The sequence below is a fragment of the Hirundo rustica genome, chromosome 15 (assembly GCF_015227805.2).
Source record: "Hirundo rustica isolate bHirRus1 chromosome 15, bHirRus1.pri.v3, whole genome shotgun sequence".
NCBI lineage: Eukaryota > Metazoa > Chordata > Aves > Passeriformes > Hirundinidae > Hirundo > Hirundo rustica.
In genome coordinates this window covers 16,219,937-16,245,484 of record NC_053464.1, presented here as the reverse complement: position 1 = coordinate 16,245,484, position 25,548 = coordinate 16,219,937, and the positions used below count along the sequence as shown (strand labels likewise).

The window sequence follows — 25,548 nt, the reverse complement described above, 5'->3', positions numbered from 1 at the left end:
TCAGAGGGTCTTCACAGCTGCTGGGCCTCTTTGGAGTCGGAGCCTTTGCCTGCGTCTCACAACCGCATCTCCCTGGGGAATCCATCTACGCATCTCAGCCCTATAAGAAGCGTTAACATACAGGGAGCAATAAACATCCTCTGGCTATTATTTTCCATTTGCATGGTCAGCTCAAACAGACAGCAGCTCACAGCAGGGTTTGATATGCTTATATTGATTTTCTTTATAGATTAGAGTGATTCAAGCAGTTATAAGGTTAATTTCAGATGATTAACTTCACCATATTGTAATATTTGATTTAGATTGGCTTTCAAACACTTTCCAGCTATTGATTTTCAATATCACACTTCTAGCACTGCAGCCAAATGTCATTTAAATAAAAGGTTGACAGAGTAGAAAATATTCACATCAGTCCTGAAAATTCTGCCACATCCAGCCTGGATCAGCGCTGGCATTCCGCGGAGAGGAGTGTGCTGCAGGGTAGCACACATGGTTCCAAAGCAGGCCTTGGCCAAAGTGGTGCTGGGCTGGGTGAGGGTGGCTCTGGGTCTCACCAGCCATGGTCCCCCTCTTCATTGCTGTCCAGCACAGTCACTGCTGTGTGCCATCACACGGGCCACGGGCTGCTATTGGCAGGGACGCTGCTGTTTTGTGTGTGACACTAAAGCTCCCTTATAAAAATCAACCATGAAATTGTTGGATATCAGGAGAAATTTGACCTGCCAATTCCTTCTTGTGACTTCAGATAATCCCCCATCCTGGGGAGGTGCAAGAGCTGTAATATGGATAACAGGTTTTCTTTACATCAGCTGAAAGCTGGGGGTTTGAAGACTGTAGGAAAATTATGTGTATGTGATTTTATAAGAAGCTTTCTCCTAAAATAATGCAGATGGGACGTGAAATCTTTTCTTTTCAAGGGACCCTCACTCCTCAGAAAGTGCCAGTCCAAGGGAAGGTCAGTGCTTACGGTTCTGATACAGGCACTGGAGATGTGGAATGTGAGCAGGAAGACTTGTGTCCAGCACCCCCTTTGGCAGAGCACATGCAGGGAGCTGTTTGCTTTTCTAATGGCTCGTGTCTCCTTCTCTCACACACACTTTTATTTTCAAGGGCTGTTTTCTTCCTCTCATTTTGGTGATGTGCTGAATACAGATGAGACTTAGAATACACAGAGCTATTAGACTGACACACACTCATTTTGTAGGTTTGGAAAAAAAATAAACCCCTGCTCAAGTTAGCTTGGCACAGTTAGAAAATGATGTGAGCACCTGGCTGGCAACAGTCCCCTCACTGCCCAAAACCCCAGGGCCACCCGAGAGCGCCCTGTGCGTGGACGTGTCCGTGCAGGGGTCGGTGTCCCCACCAGCCCGGTGGGTGCTGGAGCCAGGGCTGTGCCCTGTGGCTGCTCTCATCCGTGCGCCCAGGAACCTTCTGGAACCTGCCTCGTCTGGAGTGCCCAAGTCCCACAGTTTATGTCCAGGCCATTGCTCTCTGTGCCTGTGCCTCCTGAGGTGAAGAGATATTGCTTCCCATAAATTTCAGGGATTCTTTACAGAGTGCCTGGCTGGCCACAGTGGTTCAGATAGAGCTGATCAAATTCTCATTTGTCAGATGAATTGTCTGATTAATTTTCTGATTTCAAATGATTTATTTATAAGTCATCTGCAATTACTAATATTTATATTGCTTCATGACCAGCAATGGTTTGCCCTTTCTGATGATAAATCCCCGTACACCTGCAGTAGCTGATGGTCTAAACTTGGGAACAATAATCCAAGCAAGTAAGGAGTGCTCAGTAATCCCCTCACAGGCTGCAGAACATGTGTATTATCTTCAGCTCTTTCCCACAATTCTTCCAGATACACTTTTTGACAAAAGGAGACTGTACAGACCCCACAAAGGTCAAAGCTATTAAAAATCTTTTCAGTGAGCAGTGCTGCATTTCTTCAAACACTCGCAGCTCTCCAGGGAAAGTCTGAACTTGCATTTTTCACCTCTAGCTCTTCTAGTCCTGTCCAGCACCCACTGAAAGAAACCTGTGTGGAAAATCACCTCCTGAAGCCCCTGGGTTTGTCAAACCAGGCAGATGAAGCAGCCGTTGGCTTGTCCCTGTTGAACCCAGGAAGATAAACGCATCTGTTCAAGTAATTCATGTGACTGGAAAAATACAGGACGTGAGTTGCAAGGCATTTTAAAATACAAAGGAAACATTTCTTCAATAGTTTTTCAGGTGTCTGTTGAATTTGTATTGCTTAAAACGTGTGGTTTAAATAGACCTTGCAGTCTCTGCTCCAAGACCACATGTCTTGGCAGGATTTTATTGCTCACTGTCTTTAACTGCTTTCACCTCATTGTGAGATGCCTCAGAAGCTCCCTCCAGGAACTTCTGGATTTGAATGATGTAAATAGTTGTGTCATCTGTGTTCGAGGCTGAGTTGTCTGCCTGCCATCCCACTTGTATGTTAAGTGAAAGCAGTTCCTGTAGAGCCCAGGTCAGCTCCCTGCTAATCGCCTTTGTCCTGCAGACATTCCTGATTTAAACCTGCTCCCCGCTCCTGCTCCTCGGCCCCAGCTGGGAGAGTCTGTAGGTTCTGCACAGCTTGCTGTGTATGGCCAATGATGTCACCCTCACGCTGGCGAGGTTTCTGAGAGATGATGTGAAGATGACATTGCCTGCAGCCTCTCAGTCTGCACCAATTAAACAGAGAAATTAAAAAATGTCTGAGTCAATTAAAAAGAGAAATTAAACAATGCGATAAACAGGAGACAACGGAGACAAAGCTGGCACATCTAAGGAAGGACACCCAGTACGGCAGCCACATGTGCAGCGGTGTGTGCCAGTGCCTGCCCCGCGCCTCTGCTGTCACCTCACGGGGTGTGGGACCTGCCTCATGCGGGGCTGGCACCTGGGACTGCCCAGAGCCCCCTGCTCAGGGGAAATCCCTCCTTGGTCTGGCCTCTCCTCCTGGCACCTCCTCCCCTCCCCTGTGCCAGCAGCAGAGTCCAGCACATCCCTTTCCTCTGGGCTCTTGGGCAGATGTTTTCTGGGTGCTTGGTGAGGAGTGTGGGGCTTCGAAGGACTCAGAGCTGGCTTTGGAAGGGCAGCACCCCTTGAGCTCAGCCTAATGCATCACCTCAGCCTGGAGCTCAGAGATGAGACAGAGCAGCCCAGTGGTCAGAGCTGCTCTCTCTGGTCACAAAGATGGCATCCAGCTTAACACGTGCCAGAAACGAATTCTTAATTCCTCCAGGGAGCTTGTATGTTTGGGTGAGCTAAAGTGTTGCTCGCTGAAAGATGATCTGCAGGGTTCCTCACTGCTGCCCTCAGTGTGCTGGCAGAGGGGAGAGGCTGTCTACAGGCAGGACGAGTCCCTCCTGGAGGCTAGGAAAGTGCAGCTGGAATGTGTTTCCCAAATAACTTTACAGAAAATCATAAATCAACACCATACAACTACAGCCATGCTTGGCTCAGTCAGCGTGGAGCAGCTGGCAGAGGTGGCAGGAGAGAATGGTGCTGTGGGTCAGCCCTTGACACCTTGGGAAATGTCACTGGCACACTGAGACCTTGGGCATTGTCACCAGAGTCACTTCCACAACCTGGCTGCGTGGCTCAGCCGCCAGTGCTGCAGGTCCCGGTGGGCAGGGGATGGGTCACAGGCAACCACCCCCTAGGATACTCAGCAGAGGATGTGCCAGCAGCTGGGCTCCTGTTCCTGCCTCTCCTGGGGCTCCTGGACCTGCTGGAAGGGCCTTGGAGTCCCAGAGTGACACAGGCAGTGGGACTCCTCAGCTCCCTGCAGCACAGCCCACGGTGTGGGTGGTACAGGGAGATATCCTTGGAGAGGAGAAGTCGATGGACAGTCCATCACAGCTCCCCTCTGCCCAGGCAGGAAGCAATCCAGCTTTCATGGGGTTTTTCCTATAGTCAGTTGAGTGACTTTTCTTTTCCAGAGCTGTTAGGCAGCTAAGCCAGACTCTGTCTTTGCTGTATCTAATTGGCACTTTCAGCTGTAAGTAAGGTGATCTACAAATCATTTTGATCTCTGTTCAGTTCTTTGATCTTACTGTTGTTCTCAGGTGCATATAGTGACAGCACAATTAATTAATTGCAGGCTGATAATTGTGCAGCTGCAGCATGCTCTAGTTCATGCTTAGAGTTTTACTAGTTGACTTGCCAGGGTTTGTCATCAATTCTGGCAAACAAGAGTGAACTGAAATAGCATTCGTTGACCTTTTCAGTTGGTAAGTCCACAGGCAGAGTGCACATGCTGGGGAGGAGCCCCAGCCTCCTACACGGGAGGCACTTAGCACCCGGAGCTGACAGGCGTGAGGTGCCCAGCTGCAGACTGGCAGCTCCTCAGGCTGTTGGATTATTTATTGGTGAATGCTGGGTGATGCTCACTACATCCAGCCTGCAGAGAGCGGAGAGAGCTGGATGGCACTTTGGGGAATAATCCAGAGACCTTTGCTACTGTTAACTCTTCTGTACCCTTCAGTCTGAAAGGGAATTAATTAAACCTTGTGCTGCAGGGTTTTGATCCGTCCCTGCCACAGGACAAGATAAGTCCCAGCAACAGAGTAGGATGTTCTACACTGGATGTTCTGCTCTGAAATGTCTGGCAGGAAAGTAAAGCAGATGCATCAAATCAAATGTGATTTGTGTGTGCTGGTCCCTTGGCTTCTGGTTTCCACACTGAGGAGGTGACATCACTAATTAGGTGTCCTAATTCAGTGCCACGGGGCTGGTGCCCTGGCACTATGGGCAGGGATCAATGCAGCACCTGTGGGTGAGGCGGGTCTCCTTGTGGGAAAAGGCAGGAGAAGGCATTTGCTAATGCTGGTGACTGGAGGGCCTGTGAGAGGAAGCCCCAGTCCTTGAGGCTGGGCACACCTCTTTTGGAGCCAGCTTTGCTGCCATCCATGCTCTGGCAGGGCTCGTTCAGCTTTTGCAGGCTTGTGCTCCACAGGCTGCCAGAAGAGCCAGTGGACAAAAGAGCCTCATCTGTGTATTCTGCTCCCTTAAAACAAGGCAAATATTTCAGTATCTATTGAAGAATATTTGCATTTTTATGGATAAATTCAAGAAAAAAGGCACCACACAATCCCAATTTGCATCCCTTATTTCCATAGAAACTACAGGAGCCTTAATTGCTTTCATGTGCTTTTGATGAAAATTGAGTGGGGTATCTTTATCCTGCCATAAGGTGGGAAGAAAAATTGGCATTCAAAATAATATCTAATGGTTCAAAGGATACTTTTGCAAAACAACTTTCTGTGATTTATTAAATAACTTGGTGTTTTTCAAATAATTGGAGAAAAACTTTCTAGAGAACTTGTTGCAAGCGTTCACTAAACTGCTGCATATTGACATCTGCAGTATGGAATGAGGGCTGTGTACCGGGCTGTGGCTGGTGAAATCGAGGGCATTCAGCTCCTGATCAAAGTTCAGAGCCTAGCAGAGAGCAGTAAAGAATTTGGATATCGTAATTGATGCAAGCCTTTTTGAACTCTAGGTGGAGGGAAATGTTGGTCAACAGCGTGCCAGCAGGAGAGGTTGGGGATCAGGACCAGCCCTGGCACAGGCTCTTGGCACAGGGCTCTGTGGGCAGGATGCAGCCGCTGTGCCTGCCCAGCCGGGCCGGGGGTGGCACGGTGACCGTGTCCTGCTGAGGAGCCCCGGGGCTGGCAGGAGCAGGGTGACAGGAGCAGGGTGGCACGGTGACCGTGTCCTGCCCAGGAGCCCGGGGCTGCATGAGCAGGGTGGCACGGTGACCGTGTCCTGCCCAGGAGCCCGGGGCTGCAGCGCCGGTGGTGCCCAGCCCACGACGGGCAGCGGCTCTGCCTGGCCGGGGCTGTCTCCTGCTGCTGCGGGATGTGCTGTGCCTGCGCTGCTCAGCCTGACACGAGGCCATTTATATTTGATGGTGTTTGGATGAATTATGCACATAGCCACTAAGAGAAATTTAATGATGGGTTTCGTCTTATTTTTTATAGATTTCAGCCTTTGAATTAAGCACAAGTTCGCTCTCAGTGCCAGAGGCGATAAAAGGGAATATTCCAGTCCCCGTGTCCATCACAGCCGCCCTGCCAAGCAGAGTTAACAAGTAAACAGTAATCGCCCGCAATTATTGCCCATTACGTGCTCTCTTCACCTGAGATCACACAACAAAGCCCGAATGTGCCGTCGCAGGAGCAATCGGGTGGCAAGGAGCTGTCAGGATGAAATAACAGCAGGGACCTGTCAAACGCTGGCTCCGTGGAAGAGCTAAATCCTCTCTCGATGGCCCCTCCGCGCAGCCCGGAAGAGCTATTGCTGTGTAATTATAAATTGTCTGTAGGGCTTATCTCAGGTTCAGGGTTGACGTTACAATAATAGGGTGGGCGAGCTTTATTTAAGGGATAACGTGTGGTGTACACACGGCAGTGAAGGAGGGCGGCGGGTGATCGACACCGGCACGGAGCCCGTGGCTGTGCCGGGAGGGCAGGGGCCCGTCGGGAGAGGCGGGAGGAAGGATTCCTGCTGCCCGGCTGGGCACCTACCAGTGCCACGGCTCCAGGGGCGTTCTGCCTGGTCACTGCATCACCAGCAGAGAGGGAAGGGCAGGTTTTTGGTGTTTTACCGACCTACTTGAGATGCTTACTTCAGGGATGAATCGAGTTATTCTCAGAATTGCCCTTCTTTCCTTTTGCTATAAAAAAACCCCAGAAGGTGATGATCTCAGACGTGGAGCTATAAGTCAGGAGGGATAGGTCCTGTTGGAAATACCTCATTCATTTTGCACAATATTTTCCTAGTGTGCTTCTCTGGTTCTACTTTATTTTAAGGATGAATTTTCTACAGATAGATCTCCTCGTGTTTCCATGCAGGTAGACGTTAGAAAGGGAAGATGTGGAGAGCAAGCCTTGTGCATGTATGTTCAACGTAATGTTTTGTTTTCTTGAGCCAGGTCTGCCCTGGAGACAGGGGGTCCTGGGCAGGAAGTGCCCCCTGCCAGCCTCGCCTGGTGCCCTCTCCTGTGTCTGCTCCCTCCTGCAGTGAAAGGGCAGCAGTGGTGGGGACAGAGGCATTGCTGAGAGCCCGGCCAGATGTGGGGGGATCCGTGCAGCACCTCAGCTGCTGGTGAGCACAATGGCAGCACAGTGGGGCTGTCTGGCTGCAGCCCTGTGTGCAGAGCAACCCCTGAGCAGGTTGGCTTTGGAGTCAATACCTGAATCTGGCTTTTTGTATCGGGGCAAAAATAAAGAAAATTAAAAAAAAAAAAACACGTGGATCCACAGTCTCTCTTTAGTTCAAATATGTCTGAAGTTTCCGTGGGAGATCAGCATCCGAGGCAGCCCCGATTATTGTCACAGCTGACCATGTGGGAGGGCAGCTCGTCTCTGGGGCTGGTTTGGGCAGCAGCCCCCTCGATCTCCCTGTGAGCTGTTGGGCTGCAGTGAATTACAGCGATCCATTGCTATTCATAGAGGAAAGGCAGCGTCTCTGCTCTCCAGTGCCTTGGCCCTGAGGGTGCAGGCAGGTACAGCATGCTGAGATTCCTGATGGGCGAGCCTGGGAACTGCCCCCAGAGCTGGGCCAGTGTGTGAAGGCACTGTGCCCATTTCTGCAAGCTCTGACCCCATCTCAGTCAGTGAGACTGGTGGAGCTGCTGCCACTCGGGGGAGTTAGTGGTGGTTAACTGGAGGAAATACTGTAGAGTGAGTATCAGCCTTGTATTATGAAGAATTTTAAAGCGCTTCATTAATTTACAATTCCACTTTTTATTAAATTAATTTGCATTTTAATGAAAAAAAATAAGTGGAGCCAGCTCTCTTCTTGAAGTGGCGATAACATGCCACCTGTGCGTGGACGAGTGTGCCCGAGCGAGCTGAGGTGGTTTGGCATTCGCAGGCTCCCAGCCCCGCGGGAACTGTCCCCGTGCCACGGCCCCTGCGTCCCCTGCGTGCTCAGGCTGCCTCCACCAAGCCTGGGAAAAGGCTGCAGGAAAAGGCAGGAGCAGGATGCAATATCCCACCTCAGGGAATGGCTCTCGCTGTGACCAGCATGCCACCGTGCCCTTCTTGGCAGGGCCATCATGTGTCCCTGCTGCCAGGCTCCTTCTGCCCCAAGAAACAGGGGCTGTGACAGCAAAACGCACTGGGACAGGAGAGCCCCAGCACCCTCCTCTCTCGGCATGCAGGCCAAATGGAAGAGTTCAGCTAAAGGCTAAAAAAAGTTAAAATTCCCATTTGGGAACGTGCGGCCCTTTGGGACGTGCAGCTTGTGTTCCCTGCTGCTGCTGCTGGCCCTGACAGCCTCTGGCCTCTTCTGCCCGGGGTTGTTGCTCTTCAGGGGCATCAGCCTCAGCCCTCCTTCAGCTGGAGGTACCAATTCTGCAGAGAAGCAAGGCACTCTTGTGTAAAGTAAATAGCAGAGATCATTCTGAAGTCACTGGTTTTTGGGTTTGTTTTTGGTTGGGTTTGTTTTGTTGGTTTTTTTTTTTTTTTTTTTTTTGATAGGATTTCAGGTGTGGTTTCAGCTAGGTAAGTAAGAAAAAAAAAAAAAAGTTAAAAATCCATGAGCCTCTTTGCCTTCTGTCTCTGGGATCAATAGGTAACATCTCTGGTGCCTCAACAGCCTCCTAAACTCTTTATTGGGAAGCAAGCAGTTCTCTTCAGTGTTTCATAATATTATTATTTAATAATTGTTGTTGAAATACTAATTATTATTATTATTATTATTATTATTATTATTATTATTATTATTATTATTATTATTATTACTGTTGTTGTTATTAATAATATTACCATTTCAGCTGACTGCCAATGAGATTCTCTCCACCAAACAATCTATTTCCAACCTCTCTTATCATCAGCTCTGCTGTTGACTTTGTGGCAGCAATCCCACACAGTCCTTTGGCTTTTGAGACAGGTTAATTTAATAAGTATTTTAATTTTAAAATTTTTTTTTCCTCAATATCATCACGTGTCTGCTAAGGGAAGTTTGGCTGTGCTCCCTCGCAGCTTAGTGTCACAATGGTGCCAGCAGCTGTGAACCTCCAGAGTGGCTCTCCTGGCCTGTGCAGCCAGAGATGATGGGAGTTTCTGGGCTCCAGGAGCACAGCCCTGTCGTTCCTTGCCCCTTAGAAGAGAAGCACCAGGGCATTGTGTGCGTGTAGGCTTTTCTTAGAAAGGAAAATTAAGCAATAAACATCCACAGAAATGAGACATTTAAACATTCCAAGTAATTGATACAAGGAAAAAATATGATAGGATGAAATCTATTCCTGCAATAAACTGTCCATTAGTTGGGCCATCAGCATAACCCTAATCTAAAGTTATGGGGATCCATTACAGATATAATCAAATACAATTTTCTATATTCCATGAATCAAAAGCCCCATATGTATTAAGAGCCCAGTTTGTCTTTTTGTTCCTGCCTTCTCCTAGAACAGTGTGTATCTGATTTCTTGTGTTATATTGCTCTGATGTCTGCTAAGGGCACCATGCCCTAGAAATTCACATTAAATAACTGAGAGCGAGTACTAGAAATGAAAAAAGTGAAATACTATCTAGACAGCTGGAAGTAAAAATATGAAAAGTGTTGCACTTACAGAAAGAAAAAAAGCCTGTTTTTATGACTTGAATAGACAGCCTGGTATAAAGAGAAATTTCTCACCCAAGATGAGACATGCAGCTGGGTTGCAGCAGGCAGCCTGGGATGCTGGAGTGGCAGCGTGCTGGGCTCCAGAGAGCATCAGCAGGCGGCTGCAGGGGCAGGAGTGCAAAGGCACGCACCTTCCCACATTTGCTGGGCAGAGGGTCACTTCAGCCCAGGATATGTTTTGGCTTCCTGAGGACATTTGCATCGAGCTTTTAAAGGAGACCCTGCAGACAGGGTGAGCCTGTGGCCAGATACGTCTGCCGCTGTGAACTCTCCCCCTGTGAGGGCTGTTCCTTTCATCCTCAGTGGCCTGACTTCCAACTCGTCTTTCTTTCCCTTTTCGTTCATTTTTCCATTTCTCACCATTGACCAGCATACCCTCTCCAACAGCCCCTACCCAGGGCCCTGGCTGTCCTTGCTCTGCTCAGCTGGGGATGTCTGAGCAGCTCTGCTCCTGTCCAGCTCATGGACATACCCTAGGTCTGACAGATGTCTCTGGGAACCGGGAGACACTTTATCAGGAGGGCCTGAAGAGAGCTGTCATGGTTTGTAAGGGCTGATGCTTCCTGTTGAGAGCTCCCCCATCTCTGAACACAGTTTTCCAGAAAGGTGTGTGTGACCTGCTTGTGGCCCAGCACAGGGGCTCTGTGTTGGCAGGAGCCTGGAGCCATCTCCTGTCCTTGCCACCTCATCAATCCTCCAGCTGTTCTCTAGTCCCATCTGTAAAAAAAATAAATAAATAAACCTCTTCTGCCTCCCCAGAGCAGCCCCCTGGTTCATCTGTGTTCTTTTCCATAGGTGTCTGTCCATAAAAAGGGATGCTTTGATTTATTAATGACACATGGCTTTCTTGTTGCTTTCTCCAGTATTACATACATGCCTCCATGGCTGACCTGCACTGTTTGGATTTACAGTTTCATGCTGGGAAGACCCTCTCCAGAAGAGCACTTGGACCCTGTGGCACCACTGGTGCTCAGGAGCTGCCCCATGCCTTGGCTCCATCAGCAGGACAGGCTCCGGGGCTGCTGGCTGGGGTCTCTTGGTTCTGTAATATTTCACCTTGTGCCATGGGTGGCTGTGATCTCCCAAGGGTGAGTGTCCCTGCATGGGCTTGCCCTGCTCAGGAAACCTGTCAGAGGCTGGAGATTGCTGAGTGAAGCTGAAGCCATGGTGCGTCTTTTGTGCCAGCACGGGGGTCAGCTGTCCGGGCATGTTGCAGGCTTGCTGCTGAATTCTAGGGCGAGGAGCAAAAGATTGTAAAAGGATAATAATCTGTTAATAATTTGGGCAAAATTAGTGGCTGTGTAATCATCCTAAGTTAATCAGTGGATGTGAGATGAGAGTCCTGCCACAGGGGCCGGGAAGCGCCAGCCTGCTGAGAGCAGCAAGAGGGGAAACAGCCGAGTGGGATGCTGCCGCAGCCAAGATGAGAGGAGTGAAACCTGATATGGATTTCTGTGCTAAGAGCTGCGGATCAGCCAGCTAACGAGGCAGTGAGTTCTGAGGGCAGAGGAAGAGCTCGGGACATGGTTAGTGCTCATTAGCAGCCAGAGACGTGAGAGCTCAGCACCTCGGTGCTCCGGGCTGGCCAAGCCTTTGGCTGTCCCTGCCAGGAGGGCCAGCACACCTCTCCCAGCCCCCGCCCACCGCTCCTCAACCGCAGCAGCCACTCTCGGAGCTGCTAAAGCCTTGAGAAATTAATTTTGCCTGTCAGAGGTTCAAATGTACACGTGTGAACCGTGGTTCAGCGAGGTATGAACCCACCTGGCAGCGCTCCAGCTCCGGGAGCGCCGCTCACCGCAGGGGAGAGGAGGCCAGCGAGTACCTGCCAGTGTAAGCTGTATTGTCTTCCACATAAAACATGCCCTTAATTAATAGCTAGCTTGAACCTAAGCCACTATCTCTGTTATCAATTTGTGGATGTGGTTGGATTGTCTGTCTCCCAGGACAGTAATATCCCTTCATCTTGCTGCAAATTGCTCACAGCATCCTTCTATTACACAGGCTTAATGCTTGAAAAATAGAGATTTAATACTCTACCCTATCAGACTAAGTGAGGTCAAAGCAATTCATATTCACGATCTCACAAAGTTCCCTGCTGGTGTTCCTGTGAGGAATGGGATGTGGAGGATGCAAAGCAGTGAGGTCCTGCCCTGGCTCACAGCTGTCCCGCACCAAGGGGACCAGGACAGCCGCCCATGGTGGAATGCTGGCTCATCCTCGGGAGGAGAGCAGGTGCTCTGTGTGCCCAGGCATGGTGGGTGAGGGCCCGAGGGGTCCCTGCCAGGCTATGCCAGCCTCTGATCCTATGCTGTTGACACCTGTTCCTGCATTTCTCCTTTTGAGGAGTTTTGCTAGAGCAGAGTGGCAGCAGCCCATTTGTTTAGTGTGTGTGATAGAATCAGAAACTGCTTCTGGGGTTCCCAGGGTACTGGAGGTTCCCTGTTGTGTTTTTAATGAGCTGGCTGAGCGTAACGTGTGCAAGTTTCCTCTGAACTGCTGGTTGTCACCTTGGCTCTGGGCAGAAAGCCTGGGAATAGCACGTCCTGTGTTCACATGGTTATTTTTGTCCCAAAATGTGTATATATATTGGGAAAAAGTAGTATCTGATGTTTGTGCATTTTCTCCCCAGCAAGAAAATATTTATCTCCAGGGATGATGCGTATATTGCCAGGACACATGCCTCCTGCATTTGCTTTTATGTGTGTGCCAGGACATGGATTTTACCTGCAACTTGTGAGAAAATAACTAAGCTCATGAAATGAAGGGGAAGTTTCGTTTCAGAGGGATTTATGCTGAGAAATTAAACACGGGTTAGGGGAAATATCCCTTTGCCTTGCACAAAACTGGCATAATGAACACAATTCTCCTGGTGTGAGCTGAATTTCCAGCTGAATTTGCCAGCAAGACACTGCATGGGGAGCGCAGCTACCCCAGCCCGAGCAACACGTGCTGCTGGGGAGCGCCCGCGCTGCCGGGCTGGAGCCTTCGGCACGGAGGGCACCGGGCAGCAGCACTGCCGCTGCAAACACCGCTCCTCGCAGGAAAGGATTGTTCCCAAGTCTGAGGGATTTAGAGAGTGAAACTGCTGGATAAAATGAGGTGGTGCAGCTCCCAGTGACGGCTACGCAGCTGCGCTAATTACAGCAGGAGAGGCGGCTACGGAGCCGCTGTGGTTCCCTGCTGGGGCCACCTCCCGGTGACCAGCGGCGACTGGAACCTCCGCTGAGAAGGATTCGGGGAAGGGAACTGCCTGCGCGCCGTCCTCTGAGGCACGGTGACACGCTGATGAGTGCTGACGGCTGGCTAATTGCTCAGGGCACACAACGGAGCAGTTCGGAGTGCGCCTCGGCTGCGGAGGTCAGCAGTGACGCAGAAGGCTCAATTTTTCATAGCGTGGTCCCTGTGTCCTACAACTCCTCCTGTAATGGACTAGCAAATTACCACACTATTTAAAAGGCAGCAATTTATAACATTTTGATAACTGTGTGCTCCCGAGGGTATGTTATCCATGCCTGCAGAGAGAATGAGTGGGAATGCTGCAATCCCTGCAGCGTGGGCACGGGCACATGGGAACGTGCACGCACACGCACCTCTGCCATCCCAACGCCTCCCCTTCAGTGTGGGCCAGGGACTCACCAGGCCTCCTGGAAAAGACCTCTGCCTGTCAGACCTGGGCTGTCTTTGTCCCATTCCTGCTCTTTTCAAGGTGTTTCTGGTTAAGGGCCCTGGTGATGTTCCAGTGCCCACCCAGTTTCTCTGTTCCGCAGTGTCACTGCCTGGGTCCATGTGTGCTTTGCTCTGGGTGCACCTGGCTGTTTCCATGCTTGCACCGCCTCCTATCACTGGACAATTACTGCAGTCCCCAAGGGGGCTGCTCCCACAGACCCCAAGTCCTCCAAGTGGTTGCTCCCACAGAGGAACTGCAATCATGAGAAGGGGAACAGCTCATGGAACTGTACTGACCTGATTTACAAAGCCCCAAGGTCAGCAGACAATTCTTGTAAAGATCTCTCACCTCTTTGTGGGAAGGCACCTTGGGGCTCCATCCTCAAACGCTCATGTCTGTGAGTGTTCTGCAGACACACTCAGGCCACCACACACCTCTGTGTCCTGTTCACAGTATTCCAGATACATGCTGCCCTGCTGCTGCTGCTGTGTTGCACAAACATCATTTTTGCATGAGAGGAATCTGCCTTCATTTCTCATGGAGGAGTCTGAAGAATTGAGTGCCCAAAGAATTTACATGGAAACATACATCCCTCTGAAGTAACTGAACTCTCACCCCTGGGTCATGGCAGCAGGTCAGCCTTCCTGCACAAACTGGGGCCTCTGCAATTTCCTCACAGAAGCCACTGCTTTCCACAGAACCGCCAGGTGCCGTGTCCAGGGAGGAAGATCCAAGTGCTGGTGGGAAGGCCAGGCACTGGTGCATCCCCTTGTCACAGTGTGAGAGTGAACAGAGCACAGGACAGAGTGGGAGCAGAGAGCCGCAGAGCTGTGTTTGGGTGGGCAGTTTGCAGTGAATGTGCCCCTCGGTTTGACAGCAGGGTGTTCGTGCATTAGCACCACAGCAGCAGGTATTATTAACCATCTGCTTTCCCTCCGGAGTGGTGTAACTGCTCCATGCAGCAGAGATGCATCCAATTAATCGGATGGATAAAAGTGGTTAATGCACCTTGGAGAAGCATAATTTAATTGGAAATGATTATTATGTTCTGCTCCTATGTAAAGAGTGTGAGAATCAGCACTAATGGCTCTGTACGAACATGACTTTTAATTGCTCTGAGGTTCTGTGATTTAAGCTTCTTTCCGGTTACGGTTTTGTTTCTCAGAGATTTTCCGTGGGATGCAATAACACACTGGGGTCCAGTGAGGTACGCTGCCGTGAGTCAAGGCTGTCGCTCCTCTTTGTGCTGATTCTAGGGTGGAGCTTGAGTCCGTGTTTCGCCTTTGAAACCCACAGGGATGGCTCCTGAGAGCAGCACCCCTGGCTGAATGCTGAGCTGCAGCCCTCGCTGCCCGGTTTGGGGAGGCCAAGGCTGTTGGGTGAGCCCTGCGCTGCGGGGCTCGGCGCTGCCCGCCCCAGGGCTCCCCATCCCCGCGGGTCTGCAGGGCGCTGCATCCCTGCGCTGCATCCCCGCGCTGCACGGGCGGGACAGGCTGCGGCCGCTCCCTGCGGCTCGGCACGGGGTCACAGCTGCACGCCGGCAGCAGCGATGGGGTCCCAGCAAATGCCCCTCCACAGGATGCGCACCCGTGCAGCTGATCAGCAGCGACCGTAGGAGAGATGGAGCATGGAGCTGTATCGCCGGCAGAGCAAACAGCAAACCAAGGAAGGGAAACTTTCTCCCCCACAAAGCTGTGAACCCTCCCTGGCTCACAGACCACTTGTGGTGTCTTTTACAGCCCCTCCGGTTTACGGGGTGGTGCTTACAGAGGTGGGGAAAATGCGTTTTTGCAATGGTGAGGAAAATGTCTGTGAGGAGACAGGACATCAAGCTGTCATCAGCACAAATATATCTGTGCCTTGTTTTCCAGCTTTACTGGCTTTGGACAAGTGCCACCACAACAAACAAATTTCCTGGTTTTTTTTTAGCTTTGCTTTCACAAGTATCTTAAACCAACTCTCTCCATCCCAGCAGAAACAGAATACACTGACGGGTATAGAATAAAAAAAAAACAAACAGGATTTTTAATTTGTCAAGGAAAAACAGAGAGAGCCTTGGGCTCCTTCATAGGGCAGACTTGGACACCACTGGCCTGGCCGTGTGCCCTGGGCCTTGCCCGTGCCCGTTCCGGCCCCTGCAGAGGGGGCAGCTGCAGAGAGAGGTCTGGGCATCGCACTTCAGCTGTTCCACGGCAGATCAAGGGGAGCGAGAGTCCCCTGGCTGCACCTCCCTGGGGACCACCTGTGGCCACGGAGGGCAGGGAGGAGGTGGCTGTGGAGGACATGTCCGTCCTGTCCTGGCGGCTGCTGTGGAAGAGGCCGGCCAGGGGCAGCCACGGGCGCTCGCCGCGGGCGTGGCTCTGGTGCCTCTGGGGCTGCCTCTACCAGCGCACGCACGGAGCACCCGCACTTGCCTCTGCCAGCACCTGCCCACCGCAATCTCATCAACAGAGAGTCCTTTCAAAACGCGTCGCGAGAGCCCGGGCGGTAAAGTTGTAACCCTGGGCTCTGCCAGCCCGAGGAGCTGGAAGGAATCTGTGTCGCAGCTGGGGTGGCTCAGACCGGGGCAGGACGGGGGACAGTGGTCCCGGGGGTCCCAGAGCACGGGCAGGGCAGCGCTGCTGTGCCTCGGAGTGCACTCGTCAGTGGAGCTGATTTAATAAACAGCAGGAGTGTTTTCCCAGGCCACATGCTGAGCTGTATTCAAAATACATTTGTACGAACATCAATTTTTAATGCAATTTATGCCAAATGTTGTTGCAAAAAGCAGCCGTTAACATGACATTAATTCAATCACTGGAAATACAGTACGTGCTGCTAAATGAAAACATGTTATTAGTCAATTAGATTAACTGGATGTAACACTTCCAAACACAACGTAATATGGTTTCTACATGGTTAATTACATTGTACAAATTACATGGCAATAAGGCTTAGCACTGGACACACATATGCAATTAATACATAAGCAGAAAAACCAGCCTGTGATTCACATTTGAACTATGTAAAAAATTATTTGAAATATAAATATCTTGCAAGCTTGAAATAAAGAGGCAGAATTATGCTGATGCTGTAATGGGTATAGGGTAATTTCTAAAATAGCCAGGAAGGCCTTTGTGAGGAGATCACAGATGTTCGTGGTCTCTTTCATGAGTTTAATTTGCTTTGAAAAGAGCATTTTAATTTTAAACAGAAACACTCCTGGCCCTGGTAGAGTCCCTCTATGCACAGGAATCTGTCAGTGCCCACGCAAGCCTCCTCCTTTGTTTGTGTTTTAGGCAGAATTTGCGCCCACTCACGGGGAGTGGTGCCAGCCCCTGGCGCCAGGAGCGGGCGCTGTGCCTGGCCGCCCTTGGCACGCCACAGGCACCCCCAGCCCTCCCCACAGCCCTGTCCCACCCCTGGGGAACCCCACAGCTCTACCACCCCACAGCTCTGCCTCCTCTGGGACCCCGCTGGGGGGTCATGAATGCCCAGCCCCAGAGAGCTCTGGAAGGAGGAGGCTGTTCCTGGGGAGGGCTGGCTTCTGTGGCCAGAGGGCAGCCGCAGCCCAAGAGGGACATCCATGGCAGCAGCCCCACATCGCTGTGCTGGGAAGGAACTGTACCCAGACACGGCCGTCTCCAGCCCCCAGCCCCGAGGGCAGCTCTCTGCTGCTGGGATAAGCTGGCTGGCACTTTTGCGAGAGCAGAACTCCAGGCCCTTGTTCCCAGGGGCCCTGGGAATGGGGCAGTGGCTCCTCCTCCCTGGGGACCCTGTGCCGCAGAAGCACCAGACAGCTCATCACTCTGCACACGAGGCAGAAACAGGCAGGTGGCAGAGCTCTGGAAATGCAGTTTTATACCTATTGCTGTAATAATTATCACAGTTCATGCAAATGTGACTTTTCCCCTCTGCTACTCCATCAGTAATCCTAACAGCGTTCCAGCCGGGCTTGCAGGGTGGGGGAGCACAGACTGCCCCTCACTGGTGCCTCCGTGGCACCAAAACACTTTGAAGGAGGCAGCCAGGGGCATGGAGAAGGGGTAGAGGAGATGTGCCAGTGGTTGACACCCCGGTGTCCTGTGGCTGCAGCGCTGGGGTCGGGTGCTGCCCTGGCAGCTGCAGCCCGGGCCCTGGGTGCCCACCCGTGCCCAGGGACAGCTGCTGATATTGGCAGTCTGCCCGTGCTGGGTTGGGGTTTAATTTGACATATCCGGGGCATGGTCAGTGCACTGGAGTCTGGCTTATTGGTTTCACAGGGACAGGGGAGCGATCTGAGCAGCCCCTGTACGGCTGGCACGGACACACAGCAGTACCCGGCTGCAGCCCCTGACAAAGCAGTGAGAAAGCTCTTGGAGATATTCCTGTCTCATCTGTCTCGAGTAAATCAGAGCAAAGCTGGAGACATCAGAGGATGCAAAATGCAAAAAGCAATAAAAACCTCCTGACTCCCATTGAAGGCAGAATGTGGTCTGACACGACCACTGGCAGCAGAAGGATTTCACAAGGTTGGGGGCTGCTTACGTGAAGAATTGTTCATTATTTAGTGGCTGCTTAAGGGGCTGGGGGAACAAAAATCGAAGCTCCTGCTGTTCTCTGGTGATGAAAGAGCTGCAGCTGCCCCACTGCAGCCGTGTTTACCTCCGGCCTCACCTGCACCGGGAGCTGGAGAGGTGTCTGGCTGCTCGCTCAGAAATGAAAGCGCTGAGAATCAATCATTTGTTTACATTGTAGGACTTGTTGAAAATCAATTGGCTCCACATGCTGCAGATCTGATTGCATTTTGTTAGCGGTCACAGGGAATGGTTTTCCCTTGACATGTCTGTGTTCGTGGTTTCTCCAATGCATCAGTTGTACCAAGCTTTTAGGATAATTGAGACTGAGCAACAATCCCCTTTATAAATATTAACTCTGATATGCTTGGGAAACTCTGCCTCTCCTGGATGAATTTTTAACTAGCTTTTTAATCTATTGTTTCTTGTTAGAACAGCAGGAGCATTCCTTGGTGCTTGTTTCTGCCTCCCCAGCTGCAAGAGAGTGGCATCCCTGCCAAACCTTGCTCCCAGGGCAGGGACCCAGAGTCCCTGGTCCCAGGGCAGGGTCCGCTCCTGCCCTACCCGTGGGGACAACCCCACAGATCAGGGGCCTGGGGCTGAGAGCTGCCGTGCAGGGGCTGAGGAGAAATTTGGTTTCTCCCAAAGACCTGGTACGCAGGGATGAGTTTTCACGTGGATCCTCGGAAGTTTCCTTGGGTGATGCCTGGGACAAGCAGAGCCCAGCAACAGGGCAATCTCTGGGAGCAGATGCCTGTCCCTGTGCCCACCCATCGCAAAGGGCCCAAGTGATGCTGCCTCAGCAGGCAGGGACAGGAACGCTCAGAACAGCTGGGGAGACAGCACTGTCTGAGCCGTGGGAACTGCAGGGGTGGGGGACCCCCAGCCAGACCCAGACCCCTGTCCCTGGGGAGCCCAGGACACACTGATGGAGGGATGTCCCCTGGGAGGACATGCTGGGCTCGAGGAGCTGGGAAGGCTGTGGAATGGGCTCCTCTCTAGCAGGGGCTGCCAGGCCCCTCTGAGCCCTCCTTCCTGTTGGTGTTCGGTTCTGCAGAACAGCCGGTCACAGTCCAACAGCTCTGGCCTGGCTCAGCTGAACTGTTTCTTTTCCCCCACAATCAGATGTTGCCCTCTTTAATATTATCTGAACATCTGTCAAACTGTGGATCTTTTTGTGAAACCTCTATACAGGAAGAGACAAAAGGCAGCAGGGATGCTGTTGAAATGAAAGCCCTACTTTACATTTCAAATGCTTTAACAGATTTTTCTTTTCTTTTTATTTTCTTGGATTTTTAATAAAAGCTTTAAACAAACCTTTTTTTTTTTAATGGTGGTTGCTTGCCAAAGGACATGTCAGTGGGGATGTGAGGGAGCTGTTGCACTCAGAGGTTGTGCAAGTCACTGCCCCAACCAGGCTTGGTGTTCCAGGCTGGTGCGTGCCTGTTCCAGTGGAGCGGCTGCTGATCTTCCCCGGGGGCAGGAGGGATGGATTGCCTGGAGAACCCAGGCATGTGCTGCCAGCATTTGCCTAATAGGCACCTCAGAAATGTGTCCTGGGAGCTGAGCTTGCCTCCCGAGCAGCTGCTGTTTCTCTCCAGTAAGTATGTAAAGCCTAGCACATTCCCAAGTGCAGGAGGTTTCTGCTGGGGTCCAGAGGCTGCATGCTGCTACTGCGGCTGGAAAACCCAGGGGCAATTCCAGAGCTTCATGATACGAGCAGCATCAGATGAAATAACTATTCGTGGGCACTCAGGCAGTACTTTCGGGTTTCTAAGCAGTCTGTATCATGCTGTGACTGTTATTAAAATGCTCCTGTGGTCAGTAGCAGTGCAGATTACGCTGAAGAGTGCACAGAGATTTAAGTCTAGCAAATCCATTTAATGTTCTCACAGGCCAGTAGGATAGGGACAGTAGCATTTATCCCATGGGGAGCCAGACCCTGGCACAGCTCTGCCCCAGTCTGTGCTGTCTGCCCCTGCCCGGGGCCACAAGAGATGGCCAAAGCAGCCAGGTGCCAGAGGGCACTTGCCCCGTGCCCCATTGCCTTCTTCTGCCCCCCAGTGTTGTGAGCCTTGCCCCCGTGGCTGCTCCACAGCCACCCCTGGCACTGAGGCCGGAAACAGTTCTGGCTGGTGGCAATGCAAGGCACCTCCTTTGCAAGGAGGAAAATTAAATTCCTGATTCCAGGATGGCTGCTAGCTGTCGGGAGCCATTCCTCAGCCGACACTGGCCCAGCCTCTGGCTGGCCGTCGTGCCCGCCAGCTGTACCCATATTTCAGTGCTTGGGGAGGGCGGGTTATTTCCTGACTGCTTGGCACGGTTGCAAATTTTAGTGGAAAAGCTAAACCAAACAGACTGTGGAGTGTCACACTGTGTTAGTGCTGTGCAGAGAAGAGCTGTCAAACCCGCAAACAAGACACGGGAGAAGCCTGGAATTGACACTGGTGCTGGTGCCTGTGCGAGCGGCCGCTGAGGCAGGGGCTGGGACACCTTCCTCGCTGCCAAACTCAGTGTCAAAGCCTGGAGCTTGAACCAAGGCTGATGGAAGTGGATTTATTTAAACTGCCAGGATAAATTAACTTTTAAAGTCACAGTGAAAAAGTCTGTGCCGTGAATAAGGGCCATGAATATTCAGGCACATGCACTCATTGAATTAGTTTGTTGCAAACATATTTGGAGGCAGCTGTTCATTTAATAATCAGGGATAATCACAGAAATAGGCGACCGGTTACTCCATCTAAATTGCATGGTTAAAATTATAATTTTATAACTCTATCTCAGCAATTAGATTTAATAGCTATGGAAATCCAGCAAAACCCAGTTGAGGGAAAGCTGTTACTCCTTTAGTGCAGAAAAGCCAAGGTCAGGCATGGGTTCCCCTCTGCCCACACCGCAGAGACGCTGAGGCTGGGGCTGTTTGCAATGCTGCCCAAAGCACAGAGCCGGGACTTCTGGGCTAAACACTTCAATTCCAACACTGAACCGGGTGGGGGTTAGTTTTCTTGGCATTTCCTGTCTTCATTACAATATTTGTCCCAAGAACAGATTAATTCCTCTCATTCTTTCTGCCTTCCCAGCCTTTTGTCACGGGAATGCATTTCACAGGACTGTAATGTGTGATACTTGCTCTGAGTTATGGCTCTGCCATACGCTGTAAAAGTTTGACTCTCTCAGTATTGTACATTTTGATTCTACCCCTGCAGGCTATAAACAACCCAAATTACCTCTTTCTTTAGCTTCCAAGAGGACTAATCCCCTGTCTAGTGCTTTATCAGTCAGTTGAGAAAGAGTGAGACCAACTTGCCAATCCAAACAGAATATATTGGAAAAACCCTATCTCCACAACACGGCCCCGTGCCATAACTCACCAGCCGGCTCAGCCCGTGGAACCTGCTGCTGCAGTCACCTCTGGGTCTGTAATGGGCCAGCAGATGCACCACCCGTCATCCCTCCTGCCCCATCAGCCCGTCCTGCAGCCCTGTAGGAGCAGGGAGGGCTGGAATGGTGAGGGATGGTGGCTGGACAGCTGTTACCCTGGTTTTTCTGAGTTTCTTTATTAGCCTTTTGATTTTCATAAATGGAGTCAGATCTTTTAGTTACTGTAGAATATTAGAGCAGTTTTTTACCTTTCCCACAGATGTAATATAAACAAATCCTTTGTTTTTCATTCCCTGTCCTTTGTTTGCATATTTCTAACCTGAAAACAATTGTAACTGACAATTCATCTGGAAACCCCAAAAAGCCAATCTTCTGCTAGACCCACAAATGTATAAAAAGTAAAAGAATAAACAAAGGGGTCTCTTCCTCTCACGGTTTTCAGCTGTGAGCTGGGATCGGAAGGATCTCTGCCTTGCGAAATCTCGTCTGCGTGTGACTGCTTTGTGTGTCTCTGTGACAAACAGCCTAAACTCTGTGCTGGTGATGAGCTCGGTGTTGCCAGCAGCTCTTGCTGTCCCTCCACCACTGCCCGGGGTCCAGCCTGCTGTGCCGAAGGACAGTGGCTGGAGTGGGCAGGGGGCTGCACTGGGGACACACGGTGTGGGGTGGGGGATCTCCCTCAGCTGCTCCCTTTTGCCACTGTTCTGGTCAGACCTCGCTGGGTGGGTTCTCCTGCACACCCTCCCCTGATGCCTTCAGGCACTCTCTCTGCTGGGTGTGGCTGCTGGGGACAGGCAGGACACAGCCTCTGCCTGGGCAGGGGGCTCTCCCTGGAAAAGGAAGCCAGAATTCATGACAGCCACCATGTCCTGGCCCCCAAGGGTGCCCTCCTGACCACAACAGACAGTTCCTTGGCTTAGCTGGAACTCCACTCCTCTCCACCACCAGGCCAGTGTGGTTGCTCCAAGGTTTAACACTTTATTAGAAAATGAGAGGTTAGAGCATGTTCCAGAGGAGAAGGAAATTTATTGATGCCCTGGCCCTGCAGCAAAGCAAACCTCAAATAACCCAGGTGCTGAGAGGACGATAAATTGCTGCTGGCAATCACACTGCTTAAAGGATGGTGACAGCCACAGCGAAGTTTGGCCAGTTAATATTTCTCATATCTGAGTGAGAAAAATAGCTAAATTTAAAATTATATCTCTGCTGAGTTACACAAGGAGAAAGCCCAGATAGCTGTAAGGCCTTCGAAACACCTTGGCACAGGAGGTGCTGGATTGCAGAGAGCTCCTGTGAGCAGCAGAGGGTCCCAGGGGTCTCCTCCCCACTGTCCTTCTCTGCTGAAGGATCCCTCTGGGTAGGGAACCCTCAGCCCAGCCAGCCCTGGTGCCACATCCTGCCCTGAGCCTGGCAAAGGTGGCTCATTTTGTGAAGGGGAGAGCAAGATGAGGAGAGGGAAAGGCTAAGGAGTGAGGGCTCCAACAGGCATCAGGTGGTTAAAGCACTCGAGGGGTGCGAGAACTGGGGCCCCACCAGTGTGACCGGGACAGTGACAGCGTGGGTCAGGGCCCTGTGCAGCCAGCTGGGCACAGGGCAGGACGGAGCCAGGTGTGTGTCCCTGCTGCTGCTCCTGCAGCAGGGTCAGGAGGGCACTCAACACCCTAAGAGCTCTCATTCCTTTCCACATTTAAAGACTTAATGATGAGAAACTTTCTCTTCTTCGTTTTTATTTCCAGGCGGTCACTATTGTGAAGCCAGACCTGTCTACCGAGTAAGGGTACTTGGCTGGGGGTCCTGGAACAGCAGGGAACACGGAGCAAGGAAAGCATGTCAGCTCAATGCGTGCTATAAATTTTCAATGTGTTTTTGTTTTATGCTCCAGGTGAAGGCTACAGAAGCCATCAATGCTCTTCCTGGCTGATCCTGAGCTGCTGGTGCACAGGCAGCAGGGCAGCGCCTGTCTGGGACAGCCCTGATGGGGTGAAGGTGACGGATTGTCCTGGACCATTTTTGTTTGCCTTTAAAAAATTATTTTCCATTTTCCATTGACAGAAAATACAAACCACTGAGAGCTGTTTGGATCTTGCTGATCTGATGCCTGGAATACCTCGCTGTCAGCCTGAAGAGCGCTCTGGCACAGGAGCCGGTGTGATGCCAGCTCCCAGAGCACAGCTGCCCTCTCCTCCCGCCGCCACGCGATTCATGAGCTTTCACATCCCTGCCGTGAGCCTGTTCATCCAGCACCTTGCTCCAGCCACACCACGGGGGAGGATTTATGGTTCTTACAGATCAATTTCATTATCCCAGGAGGAAAATCAGCATCTTGTTATGGATAAAATGACAATAAATGAAATGACCATTAATTTACGATCTTGCCACACAGTGGCACTCAAACAGATTCCCATTAATGGCTTGTTATTATCACCTCCCATACTGAGCTAATAACAGTTAGCTGGGAAAAGCCATACCGAGCACTGCTGCTGGATGTGAAGGATGCCAGGCCTGTCCCACAGTGGTAGGGCAGCCCCCAGCCCCGCTGCCCTGTCCTGCCAGGCCAGGGAGGGAGGCAGCAGCCAACCCCGGCATTCCAGAGGGAGGTGCTGCTGCTGTCCCTCCATGGGATTTGGGATGAAGAGCCTTTTGCAAAGGCACAGAGAAAAGCGAGGCTGGGCTGGCTGCATCCTCTGGGGACAAGGGACATGGGGTACATCTCTGCAGGGACGTGCTGCCATCGGGGACCCTTGTCCCATGCTCCTCTCCATCCCCTGCGCCCAGGATGATCCCAGGAGCATCACCTGCCGACAGTGGAGCTCCACTAGGCAGCAGGTAATTTTTGACGCAGGTTGATCCCACTGATGGCGGTGAATTTGTGGGCTGTTGCAGACCAAGGCCAGTGTGATCCTTGCCTGGCTGAAGGCTGCAGGGTCCCCGCTATCCCCCCACTATCCCCCTGCCATGGCCCTGTGTCAGGTACCAGGAGCAGTGCAGCTGTGCTGGTGGAGATTGGTAGATGGGATGGATGGAGGGTGCCAGGCAGAGAGGAGAGGAGGAGCTGCCAGCTGGGAGAGAACTTCCTGGGGACTGGGGTAAAAACCTCATTTTTCTCTTTGCTTGCAGCTCAAAAAGCCCAGAAACATTGGCTTGACATTAAATGACTTTTCAAAAACTTCTACAAAGCAGAGAGTACCATAAAACACAGAACAAAGGGCAGCCTTTTTGTATGGGGGAGTGTTTAATTTGGTCCAAAATGAAGAACTTAACGTCCTTAGTGAATCTGTTCTTTTTAAGAACATTAAAGGCATCAGGTGGAAAAGCACCAAAACTTCTCCTTAAAGCGCTGTCCTGCCAAATAAATTGACAAACCAAACTCACTGTCAGCAAATTTTCCTCTTAGCCACAGAATGTTTCATTTCAGTAACGGCTCCTGGCAGCTCTCCCATGCCCGTGTGGTGCCTGTCCTGAGCCTGGGTGCGAGGCTGTGCTGGCCTGGGCAGGGTGAGCAGCTCCCTGGGCACGGAGGCTCTGTGCCCAGCCAGGGCAGCAGGAACAGCCACGTCTGCTGGGCGAAACTGTGCCAGGTGCATTTTGCTAAAAACATTTTTTGCATGACAAGTAAACGTGAGGAGCTGATCTCCATAAACAGTTTTACAGTAATACAACAGTACAAGTAAATACTCCAGCTTATCTCCTGGTGTCACTTTTATTTACAGTTAAGTGACCTGTTATTACTGACCCCTCTGCCACAAAGGCCTAATTGAGAGGAGGCCACAGAGCTGGCAGGGCTGGTGTGAGAGTGCATCATGCTAAATAATTCATAACGAGCGCTGTGGTTCTTGCAGTGATATATGTAAATAGAGCTCCGCAGTTTGTAACTTACAGTCTGGGTTGTTTTATGAATTTTAAAAGGAGAAAGTCTTCCTTCTCTGGTGCAGAACTGAGAGGAGTTTCTGCTCCCTGAAGTCCTGTCCCTGGGAGCCAGCTTCAGAGGTCTGGCTGAGGCTGGAAGAGTCTGCTCATGGCCTCTTCCTGCATTAGCACTTCTTAAATCTGTTTGCTCCCGTGTTTTACCTGTGGCCTCATGACAGCCCCTGCAGGAGCAGCTGCAGATCCAGAGGACGGAAGCTGGCACCCCAGGGTGGAATGCGGCACTGGCACCTAAGAGCCTTGGCAGAGTGTCCTTCCCACGCATCATCCAGCTGCAGGGACCCCAGCCCAAAAACCCCAGCTCTGAGCTTCTCATCAGCTCAGGGAGATGCCTCAGCTGCAGGAGGGAGCCAGTTTGGACCAAAGGCACCAGCAGACCCCAGGCTCTTTCTCTG

The 25,548-nt window shown here is 51.3% G+C and overlaps 1 long non-coding RNA gene across 1 annotated transcript in view; it reads left to right on the top strand.

Annotated features, from left to right (window-relative positions):
* LOC120759770 (uncharacterized) overlaps positions 1 to 23,625 on the top strand; it is a 102,141-nt gene extending 78,516 nt beyond the window's left edge. The window contains exon 3 of the long non-coding RNA XR_005703228.2: positions 23,282 to 23,625. This is a non-coding gene — a long non-coding RNA (uncharacterized LOC120759770). The remainder of the gene's footprint in view (positions 1 to 23,281) is intronic.
* The last annotated feature ends 1,923 nt before the right edge of the window (positions 23,626 to 25,548 follow it).